A 17650-nucleotide genomic window follows, 5' to 3' on the forward strand; every position below is an offset into this window, starting at 1 on the left:
CAAAGTTACACCACATGTGTGCCCCTACATTATTCTGTCTCCATCCTACATGTGACCTATTCTAACCAACCAATACATGACAAGTCCCAATTTCCATTGGGAGTTAAAGGGACACTTCACCCCTTTTGCAACTAGATCTTATTTTAATGATGTTTGGGAGACAAGAAACACTTTCCTGGGGGGTTTTAATGTGGGTAATATGTGTTTATAGATATTTTAGTATTTCAAAGTGTCCAGCTATCGCTCCGGTTCAGTCTCTATCATTTTATTACTCTATGGGCACGACAAAAGAATCGCTCACGGCAGGAGTCTCTTCCTGGTTTTTAGACAGCTGGTGGATGGAAATGAAGCTCCACCCGCGTGGTAAAAGCGTTACTGGTTTTCTGGCCGACGGCTTTCTGGCAAACTCCTGCCGTTGAGCGATTTTCTTTGTTGCGCCTTGTCGCCTAGGTGTGGGTGTACTGTGAGACAACATGTAGTCCAGGAAGTAAGTGAGGCCAGTGTCCTTGACATCATGGACACTTGGAAATACTAAAATATCTAAAAACACATATTACCCACATAAAAACCCCAGGAAAGTGTTTCTTGTCTCCCAAACATCATTAAAATTAGATCTGGTTGCAAAAGGGGTGAACTATCGTATCCGGGGGAAATACATCTGACGGATGTTCCGGCACGACACTTAGGTTGTGACCAGGCTTTTAAATTTCTCTTCGCAGATGAGTAAGGCTGGGACCTACGGCTAACGTCCTCCTGGTGGGGGCTCCTCACTGGCAGGTGAGTCAGTAGGATACAACAGCAAGTGACAACACAGAAGTGTGTGTGAGGAGGAATAAATTGACATGACTAAATTGGGGAGACAAATGGGGTTAAAAAATAATTGGCTACTCTAAATATAGGTTGTAAAGGTAAATGGCAGCAGAGGTAGTGTGAGTTTAGCATTGACCACAGATTAGACAGATTGCTGCCATGGGTGTCTTACGCATCGTCACCTGATTGTTACCTCTGATTCCTTTTGTATCTGTCCTGTCCCTGTTCCCGGGAGAGCTACCGTCCTTCTCCACTCACAAAGACTTTAGGCAGATCCATCATATTGGGATGGTGATATATGATTTGTTTTCAAAGCAGCGGGTGCATATGTTTGTTGGCGGCTATTCCAGACAGCAACTACATTGAATTTAGATGTCCCCTAACATATTGGTAGGTAGGCAATTAGGCGGAGATTGTTTTTGACTTTGAACAGACCTAGACCGCAGCCCTGCATGTGCTAGAGAGCTAATAACAGCTTCTCGTGTCCATTACACAGACTTGACAGAGAGGGGATAACACTAGCCAGCTGTAAGCTTTGCTTTTGAGACGTTAGAAGTCCCTCTACACTGAGGACCGGCTCAGTAGGACATTAAAGAACATTAGCGGGCGGTAATTGGATAATAACTGCACTGAGTTGTCATTCAATACAAGGATAATGTAGCTTGAGCCTTTCACAAACTCCAGGCATAAAAGAAGATGACACTCCAAGACGGGTTATTGTCACACTGACTGGAGTGTTCTTCCAGCACCCTCAGCTGATTGAAGTGGATGATCTTGAGGAAGTGCAGACAATTTGGACATGGACAGCAAATAGATGCACTTAGACAGCGTCTATGGAAGAGGCAGAGCAGCAAATAGAAGCATCTACCAGAGAGATAGAGAGGAAGAGAGCAAAGCAATCCCGGTGAATGCGAAATCGACAGAAAACCAGCTTACACCGGGGAAACCTCTGGTACAATAGCCTAACTGGCCTGGCCTGTTGTCCTCCGCTGTTGTAATTACCACGCTCGGCTTACTGTCCCCTTGATGACTGTAATTAATCAAGTTCTTCTGCCCCTTAATCTGAGAATCTGCATCGTTCTTACTGTGCGTCAGGCTGGCCTCGCCGGATGGCAGCGTGATACAAGCGCTTTGGGGGGTCGGGGGGATCACAATTGTGCATGTCGGCAACTTTTATTCACAACAGCAAAAATGCTTAATTCCATCATCAGCCATGTTGCCAGGAGGTGTGTGTGTGTGAGTGTGTGTGTGTGTGTGTGTGTGTGTGTGTGTGTGTGTGTGTGTGTGTGTGTGTGTGTGTGTGTGTGTGTGTGTGTGTGTGTGTGTGTGTGTGTGTGTGTGTGTGTGTGACTGTTCCTCCAGTCAGTGTGACAATAACCCGTCTTGGAGTGTGTGTGTGTGTGCGCGCGTGTGCCTGCGTGCGTGCGTGCGTGCGTGCGTGCGTTTCTTAGTGCATAGCTCAGTAATTGTTACCCATCCATCCGTCCTCTTCGATGTCTCCCCTTTGACTGATACCTGTCCATTTAAACTCTAGACGGGCCTACCCCAAAGTTATTTGTGAAGCCGTGCCCGGCAGCCGGTGAAAACTAGAGTTCTCAACAGGCCCGAAAATTAAGGCCCGGCCCTACCTGGGCCCTCATCAAACCCTGTACACTCAAGACACTGCCCCCACTGCCACCCTTAGATCTCCATATATGGAGCTGACCTGTTCCATATGTTGATCTGTAGGGGTGGGACGATATGGGTTCCTCACGATACGATATATATCGCGATATTAGGCCCTCGATAACGATAATATCACGATATTCGATATATTGCGATATTTGCGATATATCGATATATTGTATGAAATTTCATCAACGATATATCACGATATCTGCAACTACAAAATACTTGGAACTGAAAAAATGCAGCATTTTGTATTCCCACAAAGCTGTTTGGAGACTTGGACAAATCACCATCCAGTAATTCAGTACTTCTGGTTGCTGTGGAATCTGAGTGGGATTTGCTTTATTTTTACTGTCATTTCCTCCTTTTCTAAACATGTTGTTCATCATTATGAACAACATTTTTTTTTCCCGATATCGATATTTTAATAATCAATATCGATTATTTATCGCGGGAGGACGTATCGATATATATCGCCATATCGATATTTCAGCACACCCCTATTGATCTGACCTCATCAAACCCTGTACACTCAAGACACACTCCATACATGTATATGGCCAGTGCACGCGACCTCGCCCTTAGGCGTCTTACTGGTACTATACTACTTGTACTTGTTGTGAGCTTGTGTGACATCGCCGCACAAGTTACCACTATAAATCAGGAATAACTCTAACCTTAAACATCTAACCTCTAAATGCCTACTCCTAACGCTGACACTAGCCTGGATCTTTTCAGGTTGGGGTTGTTGTAATCCTAACTCTAAGAACATTCGTTTTCCATATAAAACAACTGTTTATTGTGAGGACCAAGACACACGCACGCACGCACGCACGCACGCACGCACACACGCGCACACACACACACACACTCCTGGGCTGAGGGCTTCAGATGGCTTACTGAGGCCTTAATCTGTCCTTAGAGTGACATCATCACCCTCCTCCCAGCACCCGGTGCGTGCTCCTCTCTTCATAGAACAAGGGATGAAAGGGAGGGAGGGAGAGAGAGGGAGAGAGGGAGGAGGGAGGGGTATAGGTGGTGGTGGTGGTTTAGGAAGGAAGGTCACTCATAGCTCATCAAGCTGTGGTAATACAGTACTGTAGGTAAGCGAGTGTCAGCCTACACGCCCACACACACACACACACACACACACACACACACACACACAGTCGTCAGGTCAGGGCATGGCAGCGGGCAGCATGGCAGGGTTGTTCTCCTTGTCTCTCATGGATGCGGGGGTGGAGGACCAGGGTGTGGGCATGGAGGAGACGGGCCACGGCCTGCCGCCGGCGCCGGGGGCAGGGGCGGCAGCCATGATGCACAGGGAGAGCTACAACAGCGAGTCCCTGCTGAGCACAGACTTCATGACAGGTCAGTAGACTCAGTACCACTATACAGTACCACTATCACCACAGCAGCAGTGGTGGAAAGAGTACTCAATTGTTTTACTTAAGTCAAAGTATCAATACTGCAATGTAGAACAGAACTACTCCATTATGAGTAAAAGTCCGGAACTCAAAATGTACAAAAGTTTTGGCATCAAAATGTAGGCCTACTTAACTCACTCAGTGCCACAGGACGCCTTTGGACGCCTCCCCTTTATAGTACCAAAAGTAGAAAGTGCTCACAATTCAGAATGTCCCATTTCAAGTTTTCAAATGTATACAAATAATTTGAAACTAGCAGATCTACAAGCTCACAATGCGTCGCGACGCATTGTGAGCAGTGTTGGGTCAGCTACATGTAGCTTAACTTGCCCAACACTGGTTTTAATTATTTATTTGATGTTTTTTTCCAGTAAGAATTGAGGCTCGAATACCTGCACGTAAGCCAATAGATCTATTAAAGTTAATTGATAGGCCTATTAGCTATGATTCATTGTTATCTGCAGTGTTTGGGCAAATTAAGCTACATGTAGCTGACCCAACACTGCAAAACAGTAAATCATAGCTAATTGGCCTATTAATTAACTTTAATAGACCTATTGCTTACTCCACTATATGTGCAGGTATTCAAGCCTCAATTCTTACTGGAAAAAAAACATCAAATAAATAATTAAAACCAGTTTTGGGCAAGTTAAGCTACATGTAACTGACCCAACACTGCCGAAATGTATACAGTAGGTGTTTAATGTATGTTTTGTAATAATAATGAAAGTAACTAGGCCTAGTAACTAAAGCTTTCAATATAAATGTAGTGGAGTAAAAGTACAATATTTGCCTCTGAAATGTAGTGGAGTAGAAGTAAAAGTATTGGAAATTGGAAATACTCAAGTAAACACTCAAGTATTTTTACACCACTGTTACATGACCAGTTACATGACATGTCAGTACTAGTACCACCACACCCGTTACACAATCTGGGAACCCATCTGCAAAACAAAGGGAAAACGGCGCCCTCTTTTCCTTGTAAGTCAACAGTCTGTCTCGAGAGACTACCAGTTACATGACAGGTCGGTACCACCAGTCAGGTTGATAAAAAATAATAAACAAGCTAAAAGATATCATCACCGTTGGGCAGAAACCTCCTATCTCAATATTTTACCTTGTTTGTTCATAGATTAACACCTTACTTCATCATACTTCAGCGTCACACAAAACCATCAAAAGTTGAATCCTGAAAAGTAACAGTTTTGGACATTGGAGGTTTCCACCCGACATAGATGATGTGTGATGAATGAATAGAATAGAAGCTAATGAATAGAAGCTAAGGTGTTTTTTTCAACAGTGGTTATAATATAAACTTGTTAAAAATAGTTAAATAGCTCTATATTCCAATCAGGAGAGATGGGAGCGGTTTTTCAGCGTCTTGCTCAAGGGCAAGACACCGAGCACTGCTTACTCCTCAATTCTAGAAATCCCTAAAAAGCAGACCTGTGTTTGAATCCAATACACTTTGTCGACATTAACATCCGCTCATTACTGACTGATGACAGCACCAACCACCTCAGGGCTGACAGAGTACAGCTAAAGACAGTCTTTAACAACATGAACCATAGCCTCCCTATTCTGGCCATGTCAGAATAGGCAAACATTTGCAGAAAATAGGCAAACATTCAGCCAAAATAGCCCATCTGCAGAGGGAAAAAATCAGGGGACCAAGAACAGACCTCTGCGGCACCCCGGTCGACTAATATATGGTTTAAGTGGTTGAGCCGTAACTACTTTCAACCTGGTGTGTCCCTGTAAGAAAACATGTTAACATTTGTATTTATTTTTCCCCCCCAAAAGGTTCACACAATGTGTTCTTGTAGATGTGCTATTTAAGCCCTATGGTTGGCCGGAGTCCCTCAGGGCTCTATACTTGTGTATTTTTAGTTTTCTGTTATTGTGGGGAAAGCTCTTGCTTAATGTAAATCGCTCTGGATTAAGAGCGTCTGCTAAGTAAATTGTAAGCTTTGCTGAAATATATAACCACTCGACAAGCTCACAACGCATCTCGTTGCGACGCGCTGTGAGCTTGTCGATCTGCTATTCTCTGCTAAACGTTTTCCCCACAATACGGATGCTGGGGGTTTAAGTGGTTAAATGGTTAAGGACTTAACAGGTGTGTGTCAGGGCCCGCCACGGGGGGCTCATGTCTGGAACGCCGCGTGACACGTGTGTGAAATCACAACAGGTTTCATCCCTGGAAAGGCCCTTCCATTGTCTGGTGACCTTATTTTGTATCTGCATTATTTACCAACCCACCTTGCAGCACTGCCCCAGGTGGGCAAATACCAACCCACCTTGCAGCACTGCCCCGAGTGGGCAAATACCAACCCACCTTGCAGCACTGCAAGTGCCGAGTGGGCAAAGTAAAGTCAATCTTTCAGTATAGTGGTTCCTCCGTATAGCTGCTGAAGTGAAGTTGTCTACTCCAGGCACTGCGGGCTGTGCTGGAATTTGCCTTGCTTGGCTGCGGAGATTTGGGGAAGGGCCCTGTCCCCCCAGGGATATTAGTCGCAGTGGAATAATATACGAAGGCTTGCCTGCCTGTGCGTGCGTGCGTGCGTGCGTGCGTGCGTGCGTGCGTGCGTGCGTGCGTGCGTGCGTGCGTGCGTGCGTGCGTGCGTGCGTGCCTGTGTGCAGAGTGCTGATATGAATGGACAGATGCTGTTTCTCCATTCAGGAAGCACCATCTGTGAGCTGAGATTAAAACAGTCACTATAGCACTCCATCCCTGTGCTGGAGTTTTGCCTCGGCGTGTATTGGAGTTTGTCAATATGCATAATGTGTGTGTGTGTGTGTGTGTGTGTGTGTGTGTGTGTGTGTGTGTGTGTGTGTGTGTGTGTGTGTGTGTGTGTGTGTGTGTGTGTGTGTGTGTGTGTGTGACACTGTGCGTGTGCGTGTGCGTGTGCGTGTGTGTGTGTGTGCGCGTGCCTACTTTTGTGTTGTGAGTTAATGGAACTGTGTGCGTGCGTGCATGCATGCTTGCAGGCTTGCGTGTGTTTACCTTTGCATGGCAACCAGTCAGATCGAGGAGTGTGTATACTGTGCATGCATGCTTGAGATGGTGCAGAGATTGAGGTGTGTGTGTGTGTGTGTGTGTGTGTGTGTGTGTGTGTGTGTGTGTGTGTGTGTGTGTGTGTGTGTGTGTGTGTGTGTGTGTGTGTGTGTGTGTGTGGGGGGGGGGGGGGGGGGGGGGTCTGCTAATTCCCTTTTACAGCATCGGGATTATGGGGCTATTCTAATCCCAATCCCATATGGGCTGGGCGGAGGTGGCACAGCGATGATGTCACCGCCAGGGCAAGAATAGAAGCAGCAAATCACAGGCTAGGGGTCCACAGAGTCAACACTCTGTGGATTATGGCTGATTATGGCTGACGGGCTGCATGCTTGGCTGGATGTGGGGAGAATTCTATTGGAAAACCGAATAACCGAATAACAATAGTATATCTATAGATATGATCTTTTTTTTAATTTGTTTTACAAAAACATTTTCATTTTTTTTAATGTGCCCAAGATATAGGTGCCAGGGTTAATGTATAGGTGCCAGGGTTAATGTATAGGTGCCAAGGTTAATGTATAGGTGCCAGGGTTAATGTATAGGTGCCAGGGTTAATGTATAGGTGCCAGGGTTAATGTATAGGTGCCAGGGTTAATGTATAGGTGCCAGGGTTAATGTATAGGTGCCAGGGTTAATGTATAGGTGCCAAGGTTAATGTATAGGTGCCAGGGTTAATGTATAGGTGCCAGGGTTAATGTATAGGTGCCAGGGTTAATGTATAGGTGCCAGGGTTAATGTATAGGTGCCAAGGTTAATGTATAGGTGCCAGGGTTAATGTATAGGTGCCAGGGTTAATGTATAGGTGCCAGGGTTAATGTATAGGTGCCAGGGTTAATGTATAGGTGCCAGGGTTAATGTGATAAATCAGATATAGGTGCCAGGGTTAATGTATAGGTGCCAGGGTTAATGTATAGGTGCCAAGGTTAATGTATAGGTGCCAGGGTTAATGTATAGGTGCCAGGGTTAATGTATAGGTGCCAGGGTTAATGTATAGGTGCCAGGGTTAATGTATAGGTGCCAGGGTTAATGTATAGGTGCCAAGGTTAATGTATAGGTGCCAGGGTTAATGTATAGGTGCCAGGGTTAATGTATAGGTGCCAGGGTTAATGTATAGGTGCCAGGGTTAATGTATAGGTGCCAGGGTTAATGTGATAAATCAGATATAGGTGCCAGGGTTAATGTATAGGTGCCAGGGTTAATGTATAGGTGCCAGGGTTAATGTATAGGTGAAATGAAATGAAATGAAATCTATATTTACCCAGGGTATCTGGGCTAAGCTCAAGAACTTGTTTCCAGCCAGGCCCTGCTCATAGAACACATTTCATCGTAGTGGTTCAATGCCTTGTTCAAGGGCACTTCAGCGGTGGTAATTTTAACGTGTCGGACGGCTGATTCGAACTAGGAACCTTCCGGTATCAAGACCGCGCCGCTATCCGTTCGGCCACCGGTGCCAGGGTTAATGTGATAAATCAGATATAGGTGCCAGGGTTAATGTATAGGTGCCAGGGTTAATGTGATAAATCAGATATAGGTGCCAGGGTTAATGTATAGGTGCCAGGGTTAATGTATAGGTGCCAGGGTTAATGTATAGGTGCCAGGGTTAATGTATAGGTGCCAGGGTTAATGTGATAAATCAGATATAGGTGCCAGGGTTAATGTGATAAATCAGATATAGGTGCCATGGGTTAATGTGATAAATCAGATATAGGTACCAGGGTTAATGTGATAAATATATATAGGTGCCAGGGTTAATGTGATAAACAGATATAGGTGCCAGGGTTAATGTGATAAATCAGATATAGGTGCCAGGGTTAATGTGATAAATCAGATATAGGTACCAGGGTTAATGTGATAAATATATATAGGTGCCAGGGTTAATGTGATAAATCAGATATAGGTGCCAGGGTTAATGTGATAAATAGATATAGGTGCCAGGGTTAATGTGATAAATAGATATAGGTGCCAGGGTTAATGTGATAAATAGATATAGGTGCCAGGGTTAATGTGATAAATATATATAGGTGCCAGGGTTAATGTGATAAATATATATAGGTGCCAGGGTTAATGTGATAAATCAGATATAGGTGCCAGGGTTAATGTGATAAATCAGATATAGGTGCCAGGGTTAATGTGATAAATAGATATAGGTGCCAGGGTTAATGTGATAAATAGATATAGGTGCCAGGGTTAATGTGATAAATCAGATATAGGTTCCAGGGTTAATGTGATAAATAGATATAGGTACCAGGGTTAATGTGATAAATAGATATAGGTGCCAGGGTTAATGTGATAAATAGATATAGTACCAGGGTTATGTGATAAATAGATATAGGTGCCAGGGTTAATGTGATAAATAGATATAGGTGCCAGGGTTAATGTGATAAATAGATATAGGTACCAGGGTTATGTGATAAATCAGATATAGGTGCCAGGGTTAATGTGATAAATAGATATAGGTACCAGGGTTAATGTGATAAAGCAGATATAGGTGCCAGGGTTAATGTGATAAATAGATATAGGTACCAGGGTTAATGTGATAAATAGATATAGGTGCCAGGGTTAATGTGATAAATATATATAGGTGCCAGGGTTAATGTGATAAATAGATATAGGTACCAGGGTTAATGTGATAAATAGATATAGGTGCCAGGGTTAATGTGATAAATATATATAGGTGCCAGGGTTAATGTGATAAATAGATATAGGTACCAGGGTTAATGTGATAAATAGATATAGGTGCCAGGGTTAATGTGATAAATATATATAGGTGCCAGGGTTAATGTGATAAATAGATATAGGTACCAGGGTTAATGTGATAAATAGATATAGGTGCCAGGGTTAATGTGATAAATAGATATAGGTGCCAGGGTTAATGTGATAAATATATATAGGTGCCAGGGTTAATGTGATAAATAGATATAGGTACCAGGGTTAATGTGATAAATAGATATAGGTGCCAGGGTTAATGTGATAAATATATATAGGTGCCAGGGTTAATGTGATAAATAGATATAGGTACCAGGGTTAATGTGATAAATAGATATAGGTACCAGGGTTAATGTGATAAATAGATATAGGTGCCAGGGTTAATGTGATAAATAGATATAGGTGCCAGGGTTAATGTGATAAATATATATAGGTGCCAGGGTTAATGTGATAAATAGATATAGGTGCCAGGGTTAATGTGATAAATAGATATAGGTGCCAGGGTTAATGTGATAAATAGATATAGGTGCCAGGGTTAATGTGATAAATATATATAGGTGCCAGGGTTAATGTGATAAATAGATATAGGTACCAGGGTTAATGTGATAAATAGATATAGGTGCCAGGGTTAATGTGATAAATATATATAGGTGCCAGGGTTAATGTGATACATAGATATAGGTACCAGGGTTAATGTGATAAATAGATATAGGTACCAGGGTTAATGTGATAAATAGATATAGGTGCCAGGGTTAATGTGATAAATAGATATAGGTGCCAGGGTTAATGTGATAAATAGATATAGGTGCCAGGGTTAATGTGATAAATATATATAGGTACCAGGGTTAATGTGATAAATAGATATAGGTGCCAGGGTTAATGTGATAAATATATATAGGTGCCAGGGTTAATGTGATAAATAGATATAGGTACCAGGGTTAATGTGATAAATAGATATAGGTGCCAGGGTTAATGTGATAAATAGATATAGGTGCCAGGGTTAATGTGATAAATATATATAGGTGCCAGGGTTAATGTGATAAATAGATATAGGTACCAGGGTTAATGTGATAAATAGATATAGGTGCCAGGGTTAATGTGATAAATATATATAGGTGCCAGGGTTAATGTGATAAATAGATATAGGTACCAGGGTTAATGTGATAAATAGATATAGGTACCAGGGTTAATGTGATAAATAGATATAGGTGCCAGGGTTAATGTGATAAATAGATATAGGTGCCAGGGTTAATGTGATAAATAGATATAGGTGCCAGGGTTAATGTGATAAATATATATAGGTGCCAGGGTTAATGTGATAAATAGATATAGGTGCCAGGGTTAATGTGATAAATAGATATAGGTACCAGGGTTAATGTGATAAATAGATATAGGTGCCAGGGTTAATGTGATAAATAGATATAGGTGCCAGGGTTAATGTGATAAATCAGATATAGGTGCCAGGGTTAATGTGATAAATAGATATAGGTGCCAGGGTTAATGTGATAAATAGATATAGGTGCCAGGGTTAATGTGATAAATCAGATATAGGTGCCAGGATGTGATGAATCAACAATCCACATCACTGCACATTCTTGTACGAGTGAATGACAAATGAAACGTCTTTGAATTTTTGAGTCACTGCAACATTTCAGATGGGGGGGAAAACCTTGTAGAACCGTCAAAAACGGGTTTCACCAAGTGATCATCAACAAATCATTGATGAGTTGATGAGTTACATTTGTCCTTATGTGGTGGTAATGTCCCCCAACATGTTTGTGTCCACCCTTGTGTTCGGCGTCCGTATTACTCCATCATCCATCATTAAGGCATCAGAGATTCACAAAATGTTATTAGACAGTAGTAGACACTATTTGTTCGCTCCACTGACCTCAAAGTTGATACACGCGTTCCACACTGTTGTGATTTAGGTTGACCATCTGTAAGGTTTCTAGAAATCTCCATCTAAACCAAATGACAAATGTGATGAGGTCAGCACAAATGTGATGAGGTCAGCACATTTTGGGCACATTTGGCTATGGCTGTTTTTAGCCCAAGGAGTGTATTTTGTGCAAAACTAATGCTTGGAATGGATTCAGAATCATGAAAAAACCCTAGTTGCCCCCTCCGTTGAGAGTTTTAAGTCTAGGCTCAAAACATTCTTATATTCACAAGCCTTCCAGTCCCCCTGATGCTCTTGCACTTGTATACACAGGATATGTTTGCCGTGCTGCTTTTAAACTGCTCTTAACGTCTTTCTTGTCTACTGTACCATAACTATGCATTGTTTTTGTTTTTTATTGCTTCATTTTACACTGGTGTATTGTATTGCACTGTATTGTATTGTTTTCTCTGACCTGTGAAGCATGCACTTTGGTAAGATGAGAGTCGTTTTTAAATGTGCTATACAAATAAAATTGTTTTATAAAATGTGATTTGATTTAGTTTGACATGCCACATGCTACTTAAAGCAAAAGGAAAGTTTGACATTTTTGCCTGCCATAGGATGTTAATGGTAGGGTCACAAGAAACCCCCTATAAAATAAATTGCTCAATGACAGCCGGTCAGCAAGTGGATTCATGAATGTATGTAGACAATATTTTAGGCCGATAAAAAAGACTATATACCAAATTTCCCACCCGTCCACCTTGGCTGCTGGACTAATAAGTGTTGGAATCAATCCTGGGCAGTCGCCCCACTATCCCACTGGCTATCCTACAACACGACCCGTTGTGAGCTTGTAGGCTAACTATTTCTGACTAGCGTTCCCTGCCCAGAATATGGATTCTGGGTGGGGTTTAAGTGGTTAATGCTTCTTCACCTCCCAATAGGCTCTATGCACACATGCAGAATAACTTCCTACTTCTGGGCAAGGAAGCTATGAGAAGGAAGTGAAGTGGTCACGTGACTGGGCTGCGCCATGACACTTTCATGGACACTTTCATGGGAGCCAAACTACCCGGAAGTTTGGCAGAATGCACTGGAGTCAATGAGAGCTCAGTCACCAGCTCTTGAACAAACAGTATTTATGAACAATTGAGACCTTTTGTAAAGTAATCACTTCTGGAAAATAACAGAAGACATGTAACACATTATTGTCTGCTGTGTTGTTATTCGATGTGTGCACAGTACACTGTGTAATTTTTATAGAGGTATGGTATCTAAAGAGCACAGCCAAATCTTGCAATACTTCGGAGCCAGAAACGATACCTGCTGCTGTTTAGATCCTCAGATAAAATTATATACTGTGCACTCTGTGCACATCGAAAAGTAAGTGATTAGAAAACAACCTGATATGTCTTCTGTTATTTTCCAGAAGTAATTACTTTACAAAAGGTCTCAATTGTTCATGAATAATGTTTTTTATGAGCTGGTCCAGCCGGCTCCATTCACTGCCATGTATTCATTGCACTTCCGGTGTGAGTTTGGCTCCCATGAAAGTGTCCATGAAAGTGTCATGGCGCAGCCCAGTCACGTGACCACTTCCCTTCCTTCTCAGAGCTTCCTTGCTTCTGGGCCCCTTCCCTACTTCCTTCACAGGTGTTACCAAAGATACTAATTAAGGCACTGTTCCATTTTAATGTACAGTGGTTCTCAAACTTTTGAATTTCAAGGACTCCCATAACTCTGAGAGTGTACAAAATGGAACCAAATCTTTGCCATTATTGAACCATTTGGTTCAATTTGTAGCTCTCACAGTTACACACCTGTACAGAGCCATTTGAAAAGGACACTTTGAGGCCCACTGGTGTAGCAGAGTGTTTCCAGTGAGCCAACATGCACAATACCAGCACCCTGACTCTGTTTGACCAGAATGGAACAGAGCTTTCATTAGTATCATCGGTAACACCTGTGAAGGAAGTTAACCTTGCGTCATCAGACTTTCCACCTCGGTCTGTGTTCCTAAATCGCCCGTGTGATCCGGTCCAGGCGTGGTTTAGACCGGATGATGCAGTGAATTATTTTGGGTAATTCTGATTCCGGTTTGGGGGTTCCGACCTGATGACTACAAGCTAGAACATGACGTAAGTTATCATCAAATACCCAAAATGGTATGCCTCCCTGGCTAGAAGGAAATAGGGAAAGGGCCCGGAAGTATGAAGAGTTATTCTGTGTGCATAGCCTCAGCCTATTGCGATCTCAGTTCAGTGTCCCAGTAGTGTCTCTACTGACCGACTGGGAATCCTGTTGAAAGGGATCTCCATCAACAGTGAATGGTGAACGGGTACAGTACAGTTACGTAACAACTGGCTCAGCTCCTCTCTTCATTAGTGTGAGGGAGCTTTGCTTCATGTCTCTAACGTTGTATGACAATCACTGGTGTTCAGCTTGTTATTCATTAGCGTCACCAGCAGCAGCCAGTGTGTGGTCTGTCTGTGTTGTTGTAAACACTGCAGGTGAACATGATGCAACTACATTATTATGTAGGATCATCACACAAGCTCTGTGTTGTATAAGCAGACAGTCGCAGGGCAGCCTCTTTTTACATTTATGACTCACCTTTTTCTGTTTCATCTTAGTTTGACACGTCACGTTACGTTTTTCTTTCTTCCGGTCCGTGTGCGTGTGCGTGTGTGTGTGGGTGTGTGTGTGTGTTTGTTTGCTTGCGTCTTTCCAACATGGGGCTTATGAGTGGGGGGTAGGGTCACTTGTGCCCAAAGAGGCTCAGTGTGAGAGATTAAAAACTCCATAGTGCGTGCAGATGCATGTAGGTAGACACACATGCACACACAAATTTGGGCTGAACAGGATGCCTGCTGAGCTCTATAAACCCCACCCCCATGTGCGCACGCACGCACGCACGCACGCACGCACGCACGCACGCACACACACACACACACACACACACACGTTTAAACGTCACAGACATCCTCCTGTCCCCTCAGTGCCAGACAAACAACCACTGAGAATACGTGAGGGAGGATCAAACGGATCAAAACCTTCACCCGCTCACGCTGCATAAAACTGCCACCCTGATCGCCATGGACGCTGAATACAAGAAACTACCACCTGGCCCTGAACGCTGAATACAACAAACTACCACCTCACCTGGACGCTGAATAAAACTACCACCTCACCCTGGACGCTGAATAAAACTACCACCTGGCCCTGGACACTGAATACAACAAACTACCACCTGGCCTGGACACTGAATACAACAAACTACCACCTGGCCCTGGACGCTGAATACAACAAACTACCACCTGGCCCTGGACATTGAATACAACAAACTACCACCTAGCCCTGGACACTGAATACAACAAACTACCAATTGGCCCTGGATGCTGTAAGAAGAGTGGACCAACCAAGAGAGAGACCATACTGTATATGTACACAACTGAGTGAATATCAGATGCCAGCAGATCAGACACCTCCCTGTCATAACTCGAATGGACAGAGTCTGAAGAAGAGCTCATTGTAAAGGTCACTCACTGTAATTCTTCAATAAAAACAAGTTTGTCAAAGGGAGCTATAAGGTGGGCACCTCTACTTCTACTCTTTGATCCCAGTTCACTTCGGGGCCAGGCAGCACCTGCCCTTTTTTAAGAGGTTGGATGTGCGCTGCTGCTGCTGCTCTTTGATCCAGATGGATGGAGTGCCAGCCCACCTGACGGAGAGCAGAGGAGAGAAGAGGACAGAGAGGATGTGTTCACGGGAGGAGCGGAAGAGGAGAAGAAAGGCAGTGGAGGAAGTGCGGCTCCTCCTCGGCCAGCAGAAACACTCCTCCTCCTCCTCCTCCTCCTCGCTCCCCTGCAACGGTATAGTTTTTTTCCACCACCTTCAACTCCATCACCAGCAACAGGGTTTGGGAGCATGGAGCTGAAATGAATCTGTTTGTTAATGGAGAGGCTGGGCAGTAAAATCCTCAGTGTGAATTTGTCTGTCTGTCTGTCTGTCTGTCTGTCTGTCTGTCTGTCTGTCTGTCTGTCTGTCTGTCTGTCTGTCTGTCTGTCTGTCTGTCTGTCTGTCTGTCTGCCTGCCTGCCTGTATGCCTGTCTGTCTGTCTGTCTGTCTGTCTGTCTGTCTGTCTGTCTGTCCATCCAAGATGAAAACGGAGGATTTCGTCTCTGTCGGGTGGAAACCTAAATATGGTATAAAATAAAATAATAGCAAAAGTAGCAGATCTACAAGCTCAAAACATGACACTTTGCTCACCGCTTCAAGATTGCATATCCGCTACTTTTGTGTGACGCTCTAGTATGATCAAGTAGGCCATTCAAATAGATAGGAGGAGATAGGAGGTTTCTGCCCGACAACAAGGATTTGTTGTTTATGTTTCCACCCTGCTGTTTGATGTTGGGGTGTGGGGTCTGTGTGCTCTGCAGGGGCCAGCTGTTCAGTGACCTCTTTACCCGGCCTCCCTCTGCAGGGAGCTGTTATGGGAATGGCCAGGGGCAGGGCGGCGGGATTATGTTTAACATCTTGAACCCTCGAGAACAATAAAACTACCCGCAGAGTGTGTGTCCAATCTGTGCGGTACAGACAGGTTCCTTAGGCAGGCAGGAGGTCACATCTTTTGTGACAGAAACGTTACACGCGGTTGCACTCCTAATAATGTTTTGCTCCTGTACCGTGCAGGTGGCTGGGGGAGTGTGCGGGTAATTGTTGTCCGTTGTTCATCGTGTAATTTGCCTTCACACCTATTTTGACCTACATGTAGGTGTGTGAAAGCTTTTTTAACAGATAACATCTTGAACCCATCCTTACTGCCAGGGGCAGATCTAGAAGTGTTTAACATCTTGCTGGTAAAAGCAGCACTAGAGCCACCTTTCAGGCTGTCCTTTCAAATAATCCCAGTGTGTTCACTACTATTTAATAAACAGAGTTAGCTCCATGCATGAGCTGCTTGGCCTCCGTGCAAAGCGAAAAACGCGGTCATGTTTACGGTCAGCATGCGGTGCGTTGTGTGCTGAAAGCAAGCCCAATTTATCTTCCAACTCAAATGTGAGTATAACGCACATGACCAGGTCAACCAAAGTGCTGTTCAGGTTAAAACAAAAACAATACAATATGAACAGAAATTTTAGCACAACATACCAATGAGATAGACACAAACAAAACAAACACCAGCAAAGGAAAATGTAGGGTGCCAGGCTCAGCTGCCTGTCGATGTCGAGGGAGAAGAAATTAGTCTTTAATGAAGATTTAAGAATAACAGTCGACTGATGTGTAGGTGCAAGTTGTCACTGGTACTTTGTCATACGATGTGGTAAATGGTAAATGGTGCATTTATATAGCGCCTTTATCCAAGGCGCTTTACATAGATTGTGCATTACATTCACCCATTCACACACACATTCGTACACCGATTGCGGTGGAAGCCATGCAAGGTACCAACCAGTACATCGGGAGCAATTTGGGGTTCAGTGTCTTGCCCATGGACACTTCGACTTGTAGCCAGGAGGAGCCGGGGTTCGAACCGCTGACCCATGGATCATTGGACGACCTGCTCTACCTCTTGAGCCACAGTCGCCATGTGGTCACTCTCTGCGAAAATAGCCGGTCTACAATCGCTTTTTGGGGCTATTTATTTCTGAAACTCTTTGAAAAACCTTTGGCTATATGGTATAATGACCATATTCAGTTCATATTACTGCAGTGTACCTAGCTTTATGATGCCATTTGAATGAAGCGTTCTGCATGTCTGTGTGCATCAGTGAGTGTTCATACTGTATGTTCTACACATCAAAGGTTTGCTAACTCCCACATGTGCTGTGACTTTCATTATGTCTCAAATGGTTAGTGTGTCATATTTTAATTTTCCCAGTCTGTGTGCGTGTGTGGCATCTCTCTCAGTCAATTAACAGGATAACAAGGCCTGCATTATTGAACATTAAACTCTGCTTCTGTACAGTACGTCTGCTGCTGTCATATCGCTGTTAATTATGTTTAATGAAAAGCAAACGATATAGGCTTAACTGCTGTGCGCAGCAAGCACAATGACTGTAACTATAATTACGAAGGTAATGTTTTAAT

At 43.6% G+C, this 17650-nt stretch overlaps 1 protein-coding gene across 2 annotated transcripts in view; it reads left to right on the forward strand.

The window, feature by feature from the left end:
- The first annotated feature begins 13578 nt into the window (after positions 1–13578).
- The window catches only part of LOC306940447 (echinoderm microtubule-associated protein-like 1), a 10695-nt gene continuing 6623 nt past the window's right edge, over positions 13579–17650 (forward strand). For both annotated transcript variants that reach the window (XM_079525530.1, XM_079525531.1), the window contains exon 1: positions 13579–13698. The gene's annotated coding sequence lies outside the window, so the exon portion shown is untranslated. The remainder of the gene's footprint in view (positions 13699–17650) is intronic.

This window comes from Electrona antarctica (genome assembly GCF_951216825.1).
Source record: "Electrona antarctica genome assembly, chromosome: 17".
NCBI classification, from domain to species: Eukaryota; Metazoa; Chordata; class Actinopteri; order Myctophiformes; family Myctophidae; genus Electrona; species Electrona antarctica.